At 48.1% G+C, this 21,620-nt stretch overlaps 2 long non-coding RNA genes across 13 annotated transcripts; both read right to left on the reverse strand.

The window, feature by feature from the left end:
- Positions 1–9,343: 9,343 nt before the first annotated feature.
- Positions 9,344–16,032, reverse strand: LOC124657645. Of its 10 annotated transcripts, none has more exons than XR_006988806.1 (10): positions 15,913–16,023; positions 15,072–15,234; positions 14,478–14,646; positions 14,245–14,392; positions 13,875–14,034; positions 13,693–13,799; positions 11,917–13,579; positions 11,124–11,831; positions 10,192–10,275; positions 9,344–9,829 (listed from the first exon to the last, which is right to left on the reverse strand). It is a non-coding gene; the product is annotated as an uncharacterized LOC124657645 (long non-coding RNA). The 10 variants fall into 10 exon arrangements; XR_006988940.1 differs by having other exon boundaries at positions 14,478–14,653; XR_006988921.1 differs by having other exon boundaries at positions 14,478–14,913.
- Positions 16,032–21,284, reverse strand: LOC124658009. Of its 3 annotated transcripts, XR_006989016.1 has the most exons (8): positions 21,089–21,284; positions 20,786–21,007; positions 19,842–19,954; positions 19,394–19,494; positions 18,823–19,299; positions 18,082–18,231; positions 16,144–16,238; positions 16,032–16,061 (listed from the first exon to the last, which is right to left on the reverse strand). It is a non-coding gene; the product is annotated as an uncharacterized LOC124658009 (long non-coding RNA). The 3 variants fall into 3 exon arrangements; XR_006988982.1 differs by having other exon boundaries at positions 20,786–21,284; XR_006989001.1 differs by having other exon boundaries at positions 19,394–19,748; positions 20,786–21,284.
- Between the last annotated feature and the right edge of the window lie 336 nt (positions 21,285–21,620).

A 21,620-nucleotide genomic window follows, 5' to 3' on the forward strand; every position in this document is an offset into this window, starting at 1 on the left:
GGCTGTGCGCCCATACCGCTACCCCCAGCTGCAGAAGGACGAGCTGGAGCGCCAGTGCGCCCTCATGTTGGCGGCGGGCATCATCAGGATCTCCACGTCCCCGTTTTCCGCGCCGGTGCTCTTGGTGCGCAAGTCGGATGGCACGTGGCGCTTCTGCATCGACTACCGCGCCCTCAACGCCCTCACGCTCAAGGACAAGTTCCCGATCCCGGTGGTTGACGAGCTGTTTGACGAGCTCCACGGCGCGAGGTTCTTCACCAAGCTCGACCTCCGCTCAGGCTATCATCGGTGCGCATGCACCCGGAGGACATCGCCAAGACGGCGTTCCGGACACACCATGGCCACTTCGAGTTCGTGGTGATGCCCTTCGGCCTCACCAACGCGCCCGCGACCTTCCGAGGCCACGATGAATGATGTCCTTCGCCCATACTTACGTCGTTTTGTGCTGGTTTTTTCGATGATATCTTGATCTACAGCGCATCATGGGCGGAGCACCTGCAGGCATGTCGCCATCGTCTTCAACGAGCTTCGAGCGCATCGACTTCACCTCAAGCGCTCGAAGTGCTCGTTTGCGACGACCTCGGTGGCCTATCTTGGTCACGTCATCTCCGCCGACGGGGTGGCCATGGATGCGGACAAGGTGGCAGCGGTCGCCGCCTGGCCGACGCCGCGTTCACCACGCGCCCTCCGCGGGTTCCTGGGGCTCGCCGGCTACTACCGGAAGTTCATCCGGGACTTCGGCCTCATCGCCTCGCCGCTCACGCGCCTGCTGCGACACGAGGCCTTCGCTTGGGACGACGAGGCTACCGCTGCCTTCGAGGCCCTTAAGGGGGCCCTCACGACGGGCCCCGTTCTCCAGATGCCGGACTTCGACAAGCCGTTCATCGTCGACTGTGACGCTTCCGGGGCGGGGTTCGGTGCCGTCCTTCACCAGGGTGACGGGCCGCTCGCCTACTTCAGCCGGCCGTTTGCTGCACGCCACCTCAAGCTGGCGGCGTATGAGCAGGAACTCATTGGCTTGGTCCAGGCCGTCCGCCACTGGCGCCCTTACCTATGGGGGCGCTCGTTCCGCGTACGTACGGACCACTACAGCCTTAAGTTCCTCTTGGACCAGCGGCTGTCGACAGTGCCCAGACACCGGTGGATCGGCAAGGCTGTTTGGCTTCGACTTCACGGTGGAGTATCGTCCGGGCCGCCTCAACACAGTGGCAGACGCCCTGTCCCGCCGCGACGTCGAGCCCGACGCCATTGAGGGTGACTCGGCCGGACACCTGCTCTGCATCCGCTCGGGTCCCTCCTTCGCCCTCTTCGACCGCATCCGCCAGGCGACGGTGTCCGCGCCGGATGTCCAGCTACTGCGGCAGCAGCTCGCCGCGGGCGAGTTGGACGACCCTTGGCGCGTCACCGACGGCCTTCTCCTCCACGGGCGCCGCGTGTTCGTCCCCGACCATGATGACCTCCGCCATCAGGTGCTGCTCTTGGCGCACTCCGCCGGTCATGAGGGTGTCCAAAAGACCCTCCATCGCCTTCGTGCAGACTTCTACATCCCTGGCGATAAGGCCCTGGTCCAGGATTGGGTGCGTTCGTGTGAGACGTGCCAGCGCAACAAGACGGAGACTTTGCGTCCAGCCGGTGTCTTGCAGCCGCTTGACGTTCCTTCACGGTGTGGGCCGACATCTCCATGGACTTCATCGAGGGCCTTCCGAGGGTGGGCGGCAAGTCTGTCATCCTTACGGTGGTTGACCGCTTCTCCAAATACGCCCATTTCATCGCGCTTGGCCATCCCTACACGGCGGCGTCGTGGCCCGCGCCTTCTTCGACGGTATCGTCCGCCTACATGGGTTTCCCTCGTCCATTGTCCGTGATCGAGATCCGGTGTTCACGAGGGCACGTATGGCGGGACCTCTTCCGCATGGATGGGGTCCAACTCCGGTTCAGCACGGCGTTCCATCCCCAGACGGACGGCCAGTCCGAGGTGGTCAATAAGGTGATTGCCATGTATTTGCGCTGTGTTACGGGTGATCGTCCTCGCGCTTGGGTGGATTGGCCTCCAACTCACTTCGACGACCGTCGCCTCGGAGGTGCTCCCGCACGCTAGAGGCGTCCCAGCGGCGTCGTCGTCGTCGTCGTCGCCGTGCGGGGGCAGCGCCGGCAGAGGAGGACTGCACGCGGCAGCAGCGGGGGGCGCCTCCGCTTCTCCTTCCGGCGCCTCCTCCGCGGGCGCTTGGAGGTATGCCATCATCTCCGGCCACTTCCGGCCGGCTCTCTTCCACGCGCCGTTGGAGCGCCTACGCCTGGCGAGCTCCAGCGACGCCCGTTCACCCGGCGGACGCGAGTTGACCTTCCGGCGCCGGATCGGCCACCTCCCCTACTCACGCATCTTGCACGCGTCATTCCGGACGGAGGGGAGCTGGCCGAAGCGGCGACGCGCCGTCGGAGCGTCCGGAATCGCTCGTCGGAGCGGACGCATGCGGCGGCGGCGGGAGAGGAGCGGCGGAGGGGAGTAGGGTTTGCGAACCGAACTCCCCTCCGCGAACCCTTTTAATAGGGGTCATGCGGTGAGTTTCTCGGGCCCCCGAACTTCCGATTCGGGCCGGCCCATGTATTTCAGCGCTGATCTGCGCGCGTTTCGGCCCGAGCCCGTAAATTCCGCCGGAAAAATTCAGTTCCGGCGGGATTTACGGGCTCTGTTAGAGATGCTCTTAGAGCACCTTCAGCCGTTGGGCCTCCCCAAGCCGAAATCCAGCGCCATTTAGTGCTGGATAGATGTAAAGATTGGTCTGGGGAGGCCCATTTTCCCCGGCGGCGAGCCCAGGACAGATGAATTTTTTTGACAAATATAGACAAATTCAGACAAAACTAGACGAAATAAGTTCAAACATAGGCGAAATTTAGAGATATTTATCATATATAGGCGAGTTCGTACATACATATATAGGCCGAATTCGTAATATATTTGAATTCGGCCACAGGGAAACATTAACTAAAGCTAGAACACGGCGCTCTACATGCCGAAATGGTGGTAGAACGCTGTGTAGTCGTCGTCGTCGTCGCTGGAGTTTCCGGCGTCCTCGGGCAGCGGCGCCTGCTGGCTGCTCTGGTCGGCGTCTCTGTACAAACGGCTTGAACCCTGGCCAGGGTCGCCGTGCGGCGGTGTCGGCCGATAGAGCTCGTTGTCGCTGCTCTCCTCGAGCTTGATGAGCGGCACGGGGGCGACGGGTGCGATCGGTGCGGCCGGTGTGGCTCGGGCGGCGCGTTGCCGCGCGGCCTCCAGGTCGAGCAGCCGTCTCTGCTGCTCCGCCTCCTGCCTCTCCCAGGTCACGCCTGGACCATGCAAGCGCGGCGTCCATTGGGAGCACGTTGTCGGCGGGGACGAGGTCGGACAACGACCTTGCGATCGTCTCGGCCACCGCGGCGTCCTCGGCCCGCTTGGCCTCCTCTTCGGCGAGCTGGGACGCGGCGGCGGCTGCTGCGGCGTCCTTCTTGGACGTCTTCCTCTTGCGGCCACGCGAAGGAGACGACGACCGGTGCCCTCCCTCGCGGATGACGAGGGCGCCGCTGCCTGCTGCGCCCTCTGGTTGGCGGTGGAGAGGACGGATCCTTCTTGACGAAGGTTGGCGTCGCTAGTGGAGGAGCCGACCCGCCGGACCTCGATGCCGACCTCGACCCAGACGACAAGGACGACGGCGCCATTCGTCGCGGCGTCCAGGAGCTACCGTGTCGGCGCGACACAGTAGGCGCTACCGGCTGCGGCATCCCTAGTACAGGGGAGTTGCCACCCTCGATGTGCGCGAGCATGTTCTCGAGGGTGCGGTCAGCCCATTCCACCAGCGACAGCGGCCGGCGGCGTGTTTCACGCGGGAGGAGGGGGCCCGTCATAGGCGGCGAGTTCGTGCTCGTACCTCTGACGCAAGAATTGCATCCATGCCTCGTAGTTGTCGGGGAAGAACCTCTCCTCCGCGCGCTGCTCGTCGCTGAGGGTGACGAGCACCGCGTCGATCTCCGCCTCGAGGGCGGCGCGTCCGATTGGCGGCGGCGGGATCGAGACGTCCCCCGCGCTCAGGCGCCACCCTTCGGGTGCGCGGAAGTCCGACGGCGCGGGGTAGCCCGCCGTGTGCAGTAGCTTCCCCTCCCATTGGTGAAGAGAACGACGGTTAAAGTCATTGTTTGCCGCGCCGTCGGCGAAGTTCGCCATTGCTCGATGAGATTGGGGAGAGAGGTGGTGAATAGGGAGGTGAATGCGGCCAGACGCGTTAGTTCTGCAATAAATAGAGTGCGACGTGCGTGAAACCGAGGCGACGACGAAGCTTAACGGCGGCAGACTTTTACAGCGGAAGACGATACGATGAGGACGATGATCGGCCTTTCTAGCCGACAAGTCAGTCCCACCAGCCACGCGTGAAGTTTTCTCGATGATTCTCGCGTCCGAACTTTCCGAGCGCTCCCCGGGTTACCGGGGATGACTTAGCCTTCCCGAATGGATAAAAGGCCAAATGCAAACGAAAACTAAGATCCAAGGGTGCAACTAAATTGTTTTCGTTCATCAAAATGAAAAAAATAGGTGCTGGGTCTTTCGCGGGGAGACGGCTGCAGATGCTCTGAAACTGTGTAGTTTGCCGCAGCTCGATCCAGCGGCCCACTCCACACACATCGCGACCCTCCCGCAAAAATAATCCACTCCCAGGCGGCGGCGGCGGCGGCGGCCATGGAGACGGCTGAGCTGGGTACGCCTCCATCACGCACGTCGCCACTATGCCGACGCACTTCTTGCCCCGCCCGTTCTTGCCGCCGCTGCTCTCGAGTATGAAGCGGCTCGGCCTTGCACCCTGGCCAGGGTCACCGCGCTGTGTTGGACGGCGTCGACAAGCCACGTGGTATCGCTGCCGCGGTTGTCGCCCGTCGGGCACCCGAGGAAGCAGCTCCCGCTGTGGTGCCCCCTCCAACAAGTTTTGAGTAACGGCGTCAACGGGCAGCCGGAGCTCGGCGCCCGCGAACCGGTGCTCGCGCGAACTCTCCTGCAGGATGTCCCATGGCGTGTGGATGCTGGCCGACAAGTTCACTGCCGAGCCGCCGCCAACGATGATGCCGGTGTATAGTCTCTGCGCGCCGAGATGGACACCCTGGCCTCAATGCTTCTTGGTGATTCCTTTGCTGGGGCACGTCGCCACCAGGCAGACGCACTGACTTCCTGCTATACTAGTATACAAAATGATACAATGCCCTGTTGTGACCATTCAGCGCCAACGTGGCTCAAACCATTGTCCACGTCAGCAATACCGCTAAGTAAAACTGCTTTCATCGTGCAAGGGGGTCAATTAGCTGGTATTGCATAGTTAGGGGGGTTAAGTGCCCCATTTTAAACTTAAGGGGGTTCTCCGTCCCAAACCTGATAGTTAGGGGGTTATTTGGACTTCTTTCTTGCGATGCTGAGATGCTTTCCATGTTTGGAGAAACTGTACATTAAGGTGACGATTTTCACTGATGATTCATTTTGTTCGCATGTCCTTCTGTTTTACTTACTGTTCTCAAGTCTACTTTCGTCTATATGCTCTTTTTAGTTTTGCTGGGCGAAGGAAATTATGTACAGACGCACTACTACCAGCATCTGGCGAGATATGATGGAACCAAGACTTGACATCCCTTTAAAGCTCAAGAAAATAGTGTGTGGCCTTTATCAAGGCTTTTGCTCACAAGTTGAGTTTGCCAGATTCTTTGTACTGAATGCTACGGAGCTAGAATCAGTTATATTTGAAGTTGAAGACAAATATTACAATAAGGAGTTTTTTGCATACCAACGTGCGGTGCTTCAGTATGAGAAGAGGGTTTCAAGAGGAGCTTGTTATCAATTTACAACTAGACGATGTCTTCGGGGGGTTGACGAGTTCAACCATGCCTCTGACTTGGATTTAACTGATCCATTTCTTAAGAGGGGTTCTGGGGGGTCTTCCTGTCGGCTTGTGTAGGCCTCCGTTTCTATCTTCTGTCGCAGGCCCCTGGCCACGGGCACGCCGCCGCAGGGCCGCGCCACCCCTGGCCACGGGCACGCCGCCGCAGGGCCGCGCCAGCCAGCAGAAGCCGCGCCGCCACCCTGCCGTCGTTGCGTCTTCACCACGCCGTGGTCAGGCCACCGCGCCGCCGCGCCAGACTCGAGCACGGCGCCCCCGCCGACCGCGCCAGCCCGCGCCACCACAGCCACGCGGGGGAGAGAGAAGCCCCGCCGCCGCCGGCGCCCCGGGGCTTTGCCCGGCGACGCCCTCTGGCGGCGGCGAGGGAGGGACAGGGGGAGGAGGGGCTGTAGGTTGGGGGGAGGCGAGGGTTTCGCCCTGCGCTCGCGGGAGCGACAGGACGAAACGGGGGGGGGGGGGGCAATTCCTTTGAAACTATCCAAGATGGGCTCGTGAGGCTCACATCGATGGCCTCACAGCTCACATTGGCTCTGGGCATGCAAACCACCAAGGTACTGGCTACTGAACCATCCCCGACTGATTTGGCGCGGCCCGTCTGATTTCAAGGTCACACTCCAGGCTCCCGCAAAAATAATCCACTCCCAACCGGCGGCGGCGGCGGCGGCCATTGAGACGGCCGAGCCGGCCAGTCCCGTTCCGAAGAAGATGAAACCTGCGGCACTCGATGCGCCGGGGGGCACGGCAGCGGCGGGCCAAGCGCCGCCGCCCGAACACGAAGACCGCATCAGCCACCTCCCCGACGCCAAAATGAACTTCGCAAGATGTTCAAGTGCTAAAATAACATGCCCATTCAATAGGAAACATATACACTGATTCAAAGTGCCCAATCAATAGATAAAAGGGAAATATAGAAAGATAGCTTTATTCATCTGAGATCCGACATTGAAACTTACAGAGGCTTGCACAAAAACTGCAGCTCTCCAACTTAAGCCTACCCACTAAGGAATAATCAAGGTCATATATAATAATGCAGAAGGAAATGTGAGACAGAAAAAAAAAAGTAGGAGACAAGAGAAGAAGAAAAACAAGATGAACTACATAAGAAACTGCTGATACTAAGCTTCCATCCAAGTTGGCAAAGACAGCCCTTTTGCCGTATATATCCCCCTAGTGTACATCATGCCTGACCAGAAGCGCAAGACTTCATCGTCATCTTGTCTTCGCCTGTGTCTTCTATTTTGGCGGCACCAGACATATGAATCCCCAGCATTCATTCTGATGAGGAAGCACACATGGATTAAATTTCAAGCATAGCCCAAGCGAGCTCGCGCAGGACACGGTGAGGAAGCTGCCTGGCCAGGTGGTGCAGGCTGCCAATGAACGGCAGCTGCCACGGACCTGGCGGGAGCCGCAACCCATTGTACTGATATACCATCTAGATATTGTTTAGTCTATTGACAATTCAGAGAAAATCTGGTGCTCAGGTACTGATATACCATCTAGATTAATGACATGGATAAAAAGGGGGAACACATGAGAACTTAACCAAAGTCAGAGAAATGAAGAACGATAACAACTGTTCAAAAGTACTACTGGATACATACTTGGATCCATCTGTAGCTCAAGTATAATATAGAAAAAGGAGAGCCAAATGGATCCTTTGCCCATGTCGATCTAAAAACATAAGCAGAAGAAGAAAATTCACCGAGGATGGGATTGATGGAGTACCTATTGGATCTTCCTCTTCGAGGCACAACCTTTGCCTCCAACCATGGCACCATGTTTAAAGCCCTTGCCTCCTCCAAAGTGCCATGGCGGATGAAGCGAGCGAGCATGGCGCCGGTACCGAGTGAGTACATGATCGGGAGGAGACCTCCATCGCCGCCAGCCGGTGACACCGCTCATCTCCGACCAAGTCACCATGGTCGCCTCATCCGGGGCATCATGGCAGCCTCGTCTCCTCTCCTCTCCTCTCCTCGCAAGAGTCAAAGTCTAAGTCACTTGTCACGCGCTAGCCGACGCGCGGCAGGGTGACCATGGTCCTGTACTTATAGTGAAGGAGAGATATGGTTTGAAGGAATAGAAGAGCAGGTGGGAAATCCCCCAAAATTGTTGCTTCTCGGGAGTTGCTTCTTGGGAGAAGGACGATGGAGACGGTTCAGATGACAACCAACACGGATGAATGACATGGCATGTTTAGGGAAACCAAACGGCTGGGAAATAGAGCAGGCGGGAACAATGAGCTAGTACATGGCCGTGATTTGTTTCTCTATTAATAACTGCACATACCGGACTCTCCTCCCTCTCATAACTGCTTTGTCATCCAAATACTCTCCATATTCCCAAGAAAACTAGTACAATATTGTTTTAGCAAAGCCATCTAGTTATCTCTCCCATGTTTATGTCCAGCTATAACAACTTCGGAAGCCATCTAGTTATCTCTTCCATGTTTATCTCCATTTGTAACAACTTCCTACGATGAACTATCAAGATCGATCCGTTGACTTGGAATATTATCTCGTGAAGCTGAACACCACATAAACAAGGCAACTCTTAATTCATTGCCACATCTGAGCACCGCAAAAAAAATCGATTCCAACTACTAACAAGTCTGCGCCGTGCCAAGGGCCCATTCTTGTTGACCAATGTCTCTCTCACGATGGAGTCGGCTCGTGGAAGTCTAGCTTAGCTTCGTCGCCACTCTGCCCAATGCTATTAGCCAATGACAACCAGCCACCATACAAACTAGATTACTCCCGGTGAAATCTATCAATTATTTTACCCGCAAAAAAAAATTTAACCGAAAAAAATCTATCAATTATTAGCTACCTAGCAGCAAGCATACCAACTAATACTCCCTTGCTAGCAACATGCCAGGATCCAGAACCACTCGACCTAGTTTTACAAAATGTTGACAACAAGTTCCTTTTCTGGACATTTCGATCATAGCAAAAGTAAATGGATAGTAAAAGAAGAATAAAGTCCAAACAACACAACTCTCCATCAGCGCTTGAAAATTAAATCAGCTAGTACAGGTTATAGAATAATGGTGACACAATCTTTCCATCAGCCTTAGAATGGATTGAACCAGAACCTTAGCATTAGGGATTAATATTGAGTTTACACTCGTACTAGTGGATGTTATCTGTATGAGATATATAGGATACATGAGAGTCAGGTTGCAAGCGGGGCGGGTTGCGGCTGCCCGCTACGCAGCGACGCGGAACAACTCTAATTCAGCGGGCTCTGGAGGCTTGCCGCAATTGATCGCTGTACACAGTGCGTACACTGCGGCAACCCGCGTCGTCCCGCATTAGTCCCGCGTCGGTACGCACTGCTCAGCTATTTGGTTGATCGCTGTACAAACTGGTCAGCTAGCTGATTTAACGGAAGCACTGCTCAGATAGCTTGGTTGATCGCTGTACAAACTTCATAAATAGCTGATTGATCGCTGGTTGATCTTTATAAATATAAATAATTCTGAATGCTTAATATTACATCACACTTAATATTGCTTAATAATAACTCTGAATGCTTAACCATTACATCTTTACATCTTTAGGAATGTAAATACTTCTAAATGCCAAATCACACAGAAATTTTATCTAGATGGTTAACTTAACCATTGCTAGCTGATCGATGGGAAATATAGGAACATGGTGATATAGAATAAAACCAAGTTGCACAACAGTATTGACTAGTGACTAGTGTACAACTAGTGACTAGTTGTGAAGCAATAGAAGAAAGCAAAGAGCTTCAGAGTTTGTGGTGGGTGATGTATCAAGTGCAGTGGGAAAAAGACCTTCAGGACTCTGATGCTGCACTGGAGAACTCTTTTCACTCCTTACATAATTAGATTTTCCATGTACCTAGTTGTTGATCCTTGACCTTGTAGTCTTGCCTTGAACACATCCTAGGGGGGCCTGCAAAACACATTGGAAAAGAGTATTAAATGAATATGCTAAATACTTTGGGGTTCTCAACATATGATTTATCGACCCATATACTTGTCAAGATGATGTAACAAAATAAAATAATATTTGTGATTATATGAGGAGTGTCTAATTCACATGCTGTCATAAGATTCAATTGCTAGAAAGAAAAACAGGTTATCATGTGAAATGTCAAAACCAGATTTGTGATGTTTGAGAACAAGGTTTGCGGAACTACAGAACTAACCGGGACAGCGTCAAGTACTTAGTACAGGTAAGATGTGAAGTAACAAATTAGTACTAATAATGGCTGCAAGTAAATGGTACTGGAAAATAAAGAACCAAGCATGTACCTTGGCTTGGATCTCGGGATTTTCCATTTGTAGGTGCAGCTACAACTTTCATTGACAGGGATTTCGCAGGTCTTTCATGTTGATCTGTTGATGAATACGAAAATTTTCAATAATTTGCACAAGGTATAAGAACTAAAAAAATAAATACACAACATAGTTCATGATGTGAAGTTTCTGAAAGATCACAACACAAGTAGCATCCTGTTACTTGACAAATACAAAATCGATCATGCCTAACATGTGTAACCAATCATAGAAAGATAACCAACATGTCATAGTCTGATCAACCAACTGATTATAGAGAAGTATTAGTGAGCCTAAGATTTAATTTATTATTGGACATATAAAGATGAGCCGAGCATTAAATCAATAAATTCTGTAATGCTACTCCATTGATGCATTCTATTTACTCTTTCTGAGTAAAAGCAAACAAGCAAACTAATCCATCTATACAAATAGTGAGAAGGCCCACTTTGTCTAGGAAATACAAACAGGTCACAGACTCACAGCTAAACACAAGATGTTCACAGTGCAGTCAGACCAATGCTACGCACTATCATGAAGGTGAAGTGATGCTTGCAGAATTGGTTGGACGCACTAGCATTTGCTGCCGGATTCAGGGTAGCATCCTAAATCAGCAATAGCGGTAGCTGCAATTTAGTACAATGGACCTAAACTATCCAGACTTAGTTATATTCTACCTACAAGGAGATTAGGATGGCCGGAGCAAACATCCAATGGTATCATTAAATCTGTTTGCTTTTTATTGTAGAACAAATGAGACTTGCTCAGTTTAAGAAAACTCTGAAGCAAGTATGTAATGTATCGAAAACTATATGATATTACTTATACAATCTGAACCAAAATCAGCCCTGGCACACATGTATCAGTAATTCTAAAGCATCAAGCAAGAGAGGATTGTGGTCACACACCTTGGACTTGGGTCGAAGCAGCGATTTCTCCAGCTGACAGATGCCCTTTGTTCTTGGAGTGCAGAAAAGGGGGCAACGAGGATGGCCTTGCCGAAGTTGACGGTGATGAAAGGCCAGCTCCAGTTGATGGTGATGAACCATCCTCTTCAGCGCGTGAGGGAGGCGGTGGAGGTTCCTGGCCGGGCAGTCCCGAGATGGAGGCTCCGCCGCCGTCGACCATCCCGACCGGGCAGTCCTGAGATGGATGCACTACCGCCGTCGACCCCAACATCAGTACGAGCAGGTGGGGCGGAGGAAGATCTCGGGGGAGGTGGAGGAAGATCTCAGGGGCGGTGGAGGAAGATCTCAGGGGCGGTGGAGCTGAGCCGCCGCCGGGAGGGGTTTCCCCATCGAGAGATACAGTTTTTTCACGGGAAGAGCGATTTGCGGGACTGCGGGATGTTGGTGGTCAATGCGGCCTGACTGCTTCGGCCCGCTAGAGGCGACGCGGTCAGCCCAGCGGCACCGCTTCGGCCTTTTTTGCGGGGCGGCGTTGCGGCCTAGCGGGCTGTCCCGCCCCCCTTGCAACCTGACATGAGAGCATGCAGTGCCAGCTAGTGCAAGAACAAGCCAGCATTCATACACAGGCTTGCTTGCAGATCTACAATGACTAGCATAGCTTCTCTTCCACAGCTGGTGCAACCTTGAGCTTCTTGAAAGGTTAATTAGCTGGAGCACCCCAAAAAATTGTCATGACCTCAACTCTTTTTCTGGACATTCACAACACAGATCATATAATCAACAATAGTCTTACCACACTGCAAACAAATTGAAGATACAAGGTCCAATACCACTCAACATTACATGTTAGTTCAATAATAAATCACACATGGGCCACATGTGGCCAGCATGGCAGCAGCGCACCACAGGAGCCCGGACGCCTTTAAAGCCTGCATAGTCCTCCACAATATCCAGGAACAAAAACAAAAACATGATGGTCAGCAGACCAGTATTAGCAACAATATTTTCGGAGGATGATTTCGATTTACATCCACACGATACGGTAGAACCAGGACGTCTATAGGACACCACAACAAACAGGGAACTAAGTTTCGATTCAAAAAAAATATTTCGATTTAAACAAGCCAATTGATAGATCAGAGAAAGCAAAGCGTTCAAACAAACAACAATCTAACTTCCAGTTCAAAAATATTACTAGATAAAAAGGGAAACCAGATTCTTTTCTTAACAGTTAGCAATAAATTCATGTACGATGAGTGAATAACTTATACCAAACAAACAATATCAAACAAGCCAAATCCCTGGTACTGTCACTACTCTTTCCTGAGATAAACTTTACCACTTATGGACAACATACATAGGTAGATTACTCATTTTCCAGTTCAAGTACCGTATATAGCCAATGTAATGACGTTATAGCTGCAATCAACGCAAAGAACATAGCATTCTAGATGTTTTCTTAATATATACCCAGTGATCTAAGTAGAAAATACCTTGCAATTTTACAAAAGAGATTAAGAATGTCAAGCAAGTTTTAATTCCAGATCACACCAGTTCTAGCATATAGCAGGTCATACTTAAGCATATAACACAAATATTTACCATGTACTGAACTCAAGTTTGGAGTACGAACTCCTCTTCTAGTTCTACCTGGCCGATTTGCTGGTAGGAACTCCTCTCCATGCAATTACCTTTGAAAATAATTTTCAAATCTAACCAGCGCGTGCAATTCATGGTAAAGCCATGCGGTTATAGAACTGCATCATCAGCACAAGCTAAGCCAGAAAAAAGCTTGTTTCAAACCGTAGTTTTTTCGTGAGGTGTGATGTGTTACAATATGCCGTAGAATCTAGTTATACATGGAGCTGCACTAATTCTAGCAAACAGTTCACAAAATAGTATCTGCTAGTCACATCCAAAATGTAGACATGGTAAACTGGTTTGAAAAGCCATCACAGTGCAGTGTTAAGCAGAGCCTTTAGTGTGATTGAGATCCACTGCGCTTCTATAAGAGCGTCCACAACGCCATGACGCTAAAGTAGACGCTCACTGAGTTGGTTACACGTGCGGCCAAGAACCGGCAGACTGAAAGTTGTATCTCGTACTAAGTATTTAAGCGCCGGGCTCTTAATATAGCGCCAATGCCAGGAAAATAAGCGGGAATTGGGCAAAACTGTCGGGATTAATCCCTAGGGCCTGTGTGTAAGCGCCCATTGTGGATGCTGTAAAGACACCATATACCAGTCTACAAGTACCTCTGTGCACATATCAAGTGTTGAACCGTAATAACAACATAATTTTTTTAATATGGTGATACACTTAGCTTGCCTTCCTCCAGGTACTCCTTAGCCTCATCGCGGAGATGTAATTTGGTCTCAGTTCGACGGCTGAGGGGTTCATTTCATGTATCCTCCGAGATAGTGGATGATCCATCAGCTTTGGACTCCCATACATATCTATTAGAGAAAAATTACAGCAGCATGAATAAATTGCAAAGCGAAAGGCAAGGGATGAAAAAAAAACACAAGTCATCAATACTGTGATAAAGACAAGGACAATGGTGCCTTACTGTTTGCTGCCAACTTAAACATAGTAAGCCATTATAGTGAGTAAAAGCAAACACCAGACTGCCCGATGAGATTGAGGTCACCTCCAGTCTGCATCTTTGCATGGAAGCTGCAAAAAATGCAAGCAATTAACGTTAGCAAAGTTCAAGGGTACCATCCATATGCGTTAGATATTTTAAATTACCTTAAAGCTCAACAATAACTAGAAAATAGCAGCACCTAAAGTTCCAGATTGAAGTTCCAGATTTCATAGTGGTTCCTAGTTTCTTAATCAGAACTTCCTTGGTCATACCAGCACCCCTATCCCCAATGGAGAGAATCTTGTTCTCGCTATCCAACTTAATCTGCATTTGCACACATAAGATGCTTAAAACCCATCATCTCAGCAAAGAAGTGACAATCAGAAAAGATTCTTGCCCAAAACATCCTTGTCAGTGAGGGCAAGGAACCTAATCTTATCCAAAAGCATACAACGTAGAAGATACCACCCTTTAGTTTGTAGCACAAAAAATGCAACCTAAATAGAGGGTGCCAAAACTAAATGCCAAACATACATCAGATGCATCGGATATGAGCTCCCTAAGGAAGATGTCCTTGTTGCAGTAGAGTGAGTTGATGATGATGTCCATGAGTTTGGACACCTCGGCCTAGAACTCAAATTTCACCGCCGAATTCCCGAGGGTCTTCCTCGAGATCAACTCCCTTCACACATCAAAATAATATTATTCAATACAAATGTCAACAGCATGATTAGTAGAAACCATCAGCATTGATCTAGGATTCACACCTCTGGACAACCAGAGTTAGTCGGCAACCATCATGAACATCTCTGATGACATCATCCTTAATCAGCTTTGGCATGTCAGTCGCTAGCACATTGTATGAATTGGGGCTGCTTAGAGCACAGACTACAAGCACCAATTTATCACCCTTGGACAACAAAACTGCACGCCAACCTGACAGCTTATCATGAAGTTTGTCAATGAGGGGCTGCAAAGTCTTCTGCTCGCAGTTTCCAGATTGAGAGAGGAACTCCAAGGTAAACAATAGGAAAATTCTTAAGTGGGCAATGCAAGGTCTGCGCAATAATCTGTCGCTGCTAATCACTGCAACGGATGGGAGTAGCTTCGCTTTTGAGAATGTTAGTATGCAGTCCAGTGGTAGCTCCAAACAACCTCAGGAGTTCAATAATAGTCTCACTTGTCAACAACTTCATTTTAACACTATTTGTGAACAAAAAAGAGTACAGTCCACTTATCATGTACAAGCCTAGGCACAGCAAAATATGACAACACCTACTCCTGCTCCGAATTGCATCACCATGTCAACAAAATTTAAATCAACTACAGTTTCATAGCTAATAGCTAAAACTAGTTCTTACCACACAATGCCACAAGTCACCAGTTTGGTCTCGGATTTCTTGGAATTAAAAGAAGAGGGAATCTAGCAGATGCATATAACTTGAGGACGTCAGGTTGTTGTGGCCAACAACAGTTCGAGGATGTCATAAGCTCCAGATGGACGCCACCAGCAGCTTGGGGAGGCTAGCACCACCGAAAGGAGGATAATTACGCACAACACATACTGATCACAAGAAGCGTAATAGTAAACATAGATGATGACATAGCACATAGAAAACGTAGGTTTCAAGAATCTTAGAAAATAATCGTGGGATCGGTTATGCATATTCAGAGTCCTGTTGTAACATATTTAAGTGTTCATATACAAGCATAACTAGTTCTGAACATGAAAATGATTACAATATTGGACAACTAAGGGCCTATGGTTATCAACTTTTCATATACATGCATAAGTGGCTTATTTCTAGACAACAGAGTGCTCTTATTCTGAAAACAAGTACATGATACTTGCTCGGAAGTATCACCTTTAACTACAACAAATGTTAAGATGAGAGGGTCAATAAACATGTAAATTCCACATCATTCTCGAATCCTAAATTGAACTTTTCAAGATGTGCTCCAATTACAAGAGTGCTTTCGATTTTAGTAATAGCAACACCAAATTCTTATCTCCATAGAGCCCAGAATTGGAAAATGAGTCAAACATAAGCAGTCAGTTTATAACTTGGAAACCTAGATTCTTATCATACTGTTGTAGAAACCTGATCAAACAATCAAGACTGCACAAGGTGGAACCTAGAAATCCAGTTTATCTAGTTTGCTTCACTAGAGGCACAACAAAACAACATATATGAGAAGTACCTTATAAACTTAAATAAATCTGGTCTTACTCAGAATTTGGTCAAATTTGAAACCCATGCAACAAAACTTCGCTAGATTCCCGATGGAAAAATCCAAATTTGCCAGCAACACTCTTCCGGGGGGGGGGGAGCCTCAGCCCCTGAGTTGAGCTTAAACAGAACAAAACTTCCATCAGAACTGGTCTAGATGTAACAGATTCAATGTGTAACCTTTGATGTTAATGTCAGGTACATTCTCTGTCTAGAACCTAAGAGGCATGTGGCTGCATGTACCTATCCTTCCAGTTCCGGTGGTCTTGCACCTGATGGCCTTTACACTCGAGTTGTCTGAAATTAGTGGATCACTAGGTTAACACTGAGCTTATCTAAAATCATAAAAGATAGCAAAAGGTAGAGCAATGTGCTATCCCCCAAAAGCATATCAAAACCCATATATAATTAAACACACAAACAAACACTACGAAATCCACATTTTATCATTCTAGAAGTGCATGAGCTCCATTAATTAATAACAAGAGAAGAGTCAAGATTGTGATCAAGTGACCATGCGAAGTTAGGACCACATAATAGAAGCTAAAAGAGTGAGAAATCATCACATATAAAACTAAGAATCACTAAAGTGTTAACTCTCTCATATTGTTGTAGGTTATCCATCATTACTTGAAACAAATGAAATAAGCAAACACAAAGACGTACTGGGACAATAAAAAGGAGTGAACCCTTAGAACTACATGGAAAGTTAATGAAAACAAATGAAACAAACTTGTATTCAAACATATAAACTACCATGAGCAACCATAATGCCAAATGCAAACCCTGACTATTTACATAACCAGTAGTGTAGTATTTGTGTCGCGTCTAATCTAATGCAGAAGTGGTGACACCCGACTGGGGACGTGTACAAAGGCTCTTTTTTTTAACATGGTCAACATAGGCAGCCTAACACATGCACCTACTCTGCATGTTAGGAAAGAAGAAGAATCTACGGTAGGCACCAACGGTCCAGTGCTTTAGTAAGAGTTCAATATTAAGTTTAAAATTTTCATTGCATGCGAGGGCTCGATCATGATCGCTTGCAACTGTATCATCATACAAGGCTAAATAAAATACATATGTACCTACTGTCTATATGTAGCTGTACATTACATACGTACATGCCCCTACTATTTAACACCATACTTGGTATCCCCATTAACAAAGAAAAACACAAACACCATTGGAAATTCATTTTGTCTTATAGATGTAGATCCACCAATTACCTATAAAACATATTTCTGAATGTATAAAAATTAACACAAAAGTATCTGGGTGTACATCTAAATATTCTACATTCGCTAACAAAGTTTCACGAAGATATGGCATTTTTTGTTGCCTGTGCAAAAAAAGACAATTTTTGGGGCTCCAAAATAGCTTTTCACAAGAGTTTTTTTGTCTTTTTTACATACGCAACACAAAATGTATTTTTCCGCAAAACTTTCTGAACGAAGATAGAATGTGTGGACCTGAGAATTTTTTTTGGTAATTTTTAACATTTTGAAATGGTTTTAAAATGCATTTTTCTTAATCGGTACATCTACACCTATGAGCTATGATCCAAAACATCATATCCCACACACCTTACATACTTGAGTTTCTCACAGATCTCACTGTCTCATAAATTTGGCATCTGAATTATGTAGTCACAAATCAATTTCCACTTGAATTGTTATCAAGCTTTACTGCTACTTCTTTTGTTGTGTGCATGTGTGCTTTGGATTATTATCAAATTAATATAGATTGCATTGGCTAGTTCTAGTATCAGATTAAGACAAACATGAATTTTCTTATTCTTCTTGTTTTTGCAGAAAATTACCCCATTCATTTTTAGCTTGCTTTGGCAGCACATTGTAATCACACTCAATCCCTTCAACGCAGAGTTGTAACAAAACTACAACAATAGGCAACTAGCTAGCCTGGGGTAGACGCTGCTATACAACCCTTGCATACAAAATTTATGTAAGCCAGCCTCTACTCAAAGGAATGAAAACTAAGCCTTGGAAGTCCAGAATCTACAAACCACGGCTCTCAAGATCAACTTGAGAAGCAGTACAAGCGGCGCTAAGAACGCATTTTTTTACAGCTGAGCAGCATGCTAAAACACACATAGCAGACAAGGGATGAGATGCCTCACCAGCTGCAGGGCGGGGGTCAACACTGCCTTGCTCCCGGAAAGAACGTCGGAGGAGACCCCGAAGACGAAACCCTGATGTTGCGCCAGCCACAGAGGAGGACACACATGACCTTGGCATCGGTGAAGGACGCCGCCATCATCTCATCCTTCCTGCAATTACAAGATTAAACAACATTTTATACTGCAGCAAACATAAGAACGTGGTGCCATGGGTTGATAAAATTCTACACGGCACGATTATTCCTTGGAGAAGTTATTTTCAGATACTAGGAGCCTGGAGCTTTCTTTATGACTCGTAATTGTTAAAGCATGAAAAGACTTGTGCATTTCATTGCAACAGAGTACACTCACAAATAAAACAGCGTATCAAATCACCGTGGAATAAGAATTTAGACTTTTTAGAATCGGTGGAAGTGTTAGATTGCACCAGGCAGGATAATTGCTCAAAAGTAAAGAAGCGACTGCACATGCTCTACTAAAACACTACATGCTAAAATAAAAAAGTAGAAATCAATTCAATCTGAACTTGACATATTAACGCTCTAAAGACCATTGTCCGAACATGCCAGCTATCAATTTATTCTAGTTATTAAAGGCTAAAATGATATTCCTAGATTGCTAAATGTGTGCATAATTTGTTCTTGGAACCCCCAACAATAGAAGCAAGAAGAGAATATCCAATCTTTATCAACAAGCCAGCCAGAATAGGATTGCAGGAAATGTGCACTGTAAGACTATCACCTGCATGCCTGGATGGTGTGTCAGTCATACACTGCTGCGTGTTGACGCCATCAGAGAGCAGGAGACATAACCGCTCAGAATGCCTACCCACCCCCACCGGCCACCAGATCCCGCGGCCACCAGCGACATGAATATGGCGGTGTTGAAGGACGCGGCCACCAGGAGCCTGCTGGTGCGTTCTCCCCTCGGGGGCTCACGTCACCAGCGTCACGTCCTGATGGCCTGCACCCTCGCGCCGGCGAGGGTAATAGTGCAAGGAGAGAGCTGAGGCGGTGACAGCCGAATCGGGAGGCCACATACGAATGTGAAGAAGAACTCATGGTCACAGGGGGCAGCCTCTCCGGCACGCTGTGTACTGGCTGCCGGCCCAACCTCACTGCCTTGCAGAAGCCGCCTCCGGCAACCCGCATGACATGGGCAGGCAAGATTGACGAAGCAGCGTGCCCATAAGTAGTGTAGAAGTTGATTAGTGATTCCCTGGAAGTACCAAGTGCAATGATATCATTACAAGGACCCACACATGTCACTGACAATAACTGAACTTAACATTGCATCAAACAACATATCTTACCTAATGATACCATACCATCATCGTCAGTACCGTTTGGTTGACTGAGTGTGTACTGTTGCTCTATATATAGAGATGAGAGGCCACTCACGAGATCTAACCACCTAAACAGAATCCAAAACCATAGTTACAAGTAGAGCTATAACAACACTTATAAATTTATGGTCATTCAGGTGACATGTGGGCTACTATTCAGAGAGAAAAACTTTATCACTCTTAACACAACACTGGAAGGTCTATGATACTGCCCAGGTTGACCGTGTGACACATCCATGCCTAAGATGATAGTAGACGCCTCTGACACAATAGGGATTGCACGTGATACTTCAATTTGCAGCAATGTGTTCAACCCAACAAACTAGGTGAAAACCAGTGAAAAGACAAATATCGTAAGCATATGTAGCAGCCAATAATAAATACAGAAAAGCAAAGTAGGGCCATATCAACAAACCTTAGCATTTATCTTCAAAAGTACATTGTTTAGGTAATTATAATTGGCTCTTGTTGGAGCTAGACATTGTGTAACAATGCCGAATTCTGCAGGACACTTCCTCTTCCAAGGACCTGGTTGAAACAAATATATATTATATATTCTGCAGCAGGTTATCAAGCTTATAGGGATCGGTAACAAATGATGACAATCAAAAACATGAACCAAACATAAACCTCACAGTTTTTTCCTCTCGGGAGGAAGGTGTTGGAAGTAAACGAGAATATTAATTAGATTAGGATGGCAAGCTCCATTTAATCACATAAGTATAAAAGTGCATACATATTGAGAGTAGTGTAAAATAACATGAACTCAAGCTCTTAACTAGGAGCAAACTCTAAGATTTTATTTATCAAACTTATGATCGCATACACTCAGGTTTCATACATAAATAATAGCAGAGTGAACTAATACATAATATCATAGACAGTGTATATTCCCAGCAGCAAAAGAAACAAATGAGCATGGTAAAAGAACACTAAGTACCATGATAAAACAATGCCACAAAACTAATCAGGACATCAAACGAAACTGATACATGTAAACCACTTAGCAAGTTTGTATACAGATATACAAGGAAATAGCTAGTAAAAACTTACTACTGTACACAGGTCAGAGAACAAACGAAGACATGTCCTAGGATGAACAGTACTTGACAAAGATTGCCGTATAAGAATTACAAGAGCTACAGCCTGAGATTCAGCTAGCTACCAAATAAAAGTAGTAAGCAGCATCACACCATACGACCAGCAGGAAAATAGGCACAAGATCATTTTTCAGAAACTGAACTAGTATAAGACCACAGCATATCTCCACATGCTGAGATAGATCACGAAAGAGCAGAGTATGAAGACTAGTTCTCACAAGACATGAAAATCAAACAACAGAAGATAAGTTCTTCTCACAGTACGACGACGATGAAATAGCCACGAGGTGAAGCACGTCGATTCGACGCTGTGCCAGAGAGAAAATATGCCCCGACTATGCCTCGGGCTACTTCGCGTCTTCCCTCGGAGATACGACACCTCTCCGGCGATCGCGGCAAGACGAACGGCGGATTGAGGCTTGGGGAGGTGCAGCTCAGCACTCCAAGAGCGGTGAGCACCTCGCCGGTGTGCACCGGCGTTCTGCTCCAAGGACTGTGGATGTGGACTCAAAGAGAAAGTGTATTCTCGTCTATTTCCTGAGAAGAGGTGGAGAAGGCTTACTTATAACCTGTAGGAGATAGCTCGCCGCCATGACTCCGAAGAAATTGGATCAAGGCGAGAAGGCCACAGAGACGTTGAGAGGAGGATGACCGGGCTACTTCTCTGCTTCCGTTGCAACGTGCTGCCGATTCAACCGGCAAGCCGGCGGAAGCGAACCAGCCGCAGTCGCCTCCGCGCTGCCACAGCTCGATCCCCTTTTTTCTCATCTTGCTTTCACGCATCAGAGTTTCTCATTTATCTCTTAGCTCCATAGCTTATGACACGTGGGCCTCTGTTTAAAATAGCCGGCTATAGCCGGGCGCTATAGCCCGGCTATAGCCTTTCGCGAGGCCTGCGGCTATAGCTAGAGGCATTAGAGGCTAAAACAGAAATAGCCGCTAATAACCCGGCTAAAGCTATTTAGCCTTAATTTAGCCTCATAGCCGCTAACTTCCGCTCAATGAACCCAAAATTTTGGACCAAAAATTTTAGTCGACCGGCCCATTTGCTTGGCGAAATAGCCACCAAGCTCTAGTTATGTAATTATGGGCAT

The sequence above is a fragment of the Lolium rigidum genome, chromosome 1 (genome assembly GCF_022539505.1).
Source record: "Lolium rigidum isolate FL_2022 chromosome 1, APGP_CSIRO_Lrig_0.1, whole genome shotgun sequence".
Classification (NCBI taxonomy): domain Eukaryota; kingdom Viridiplantae; phylum Streptophyta; class Magnoliopsida; order Poales; family Poaceae; genus Lolium; species Lolium rigidum.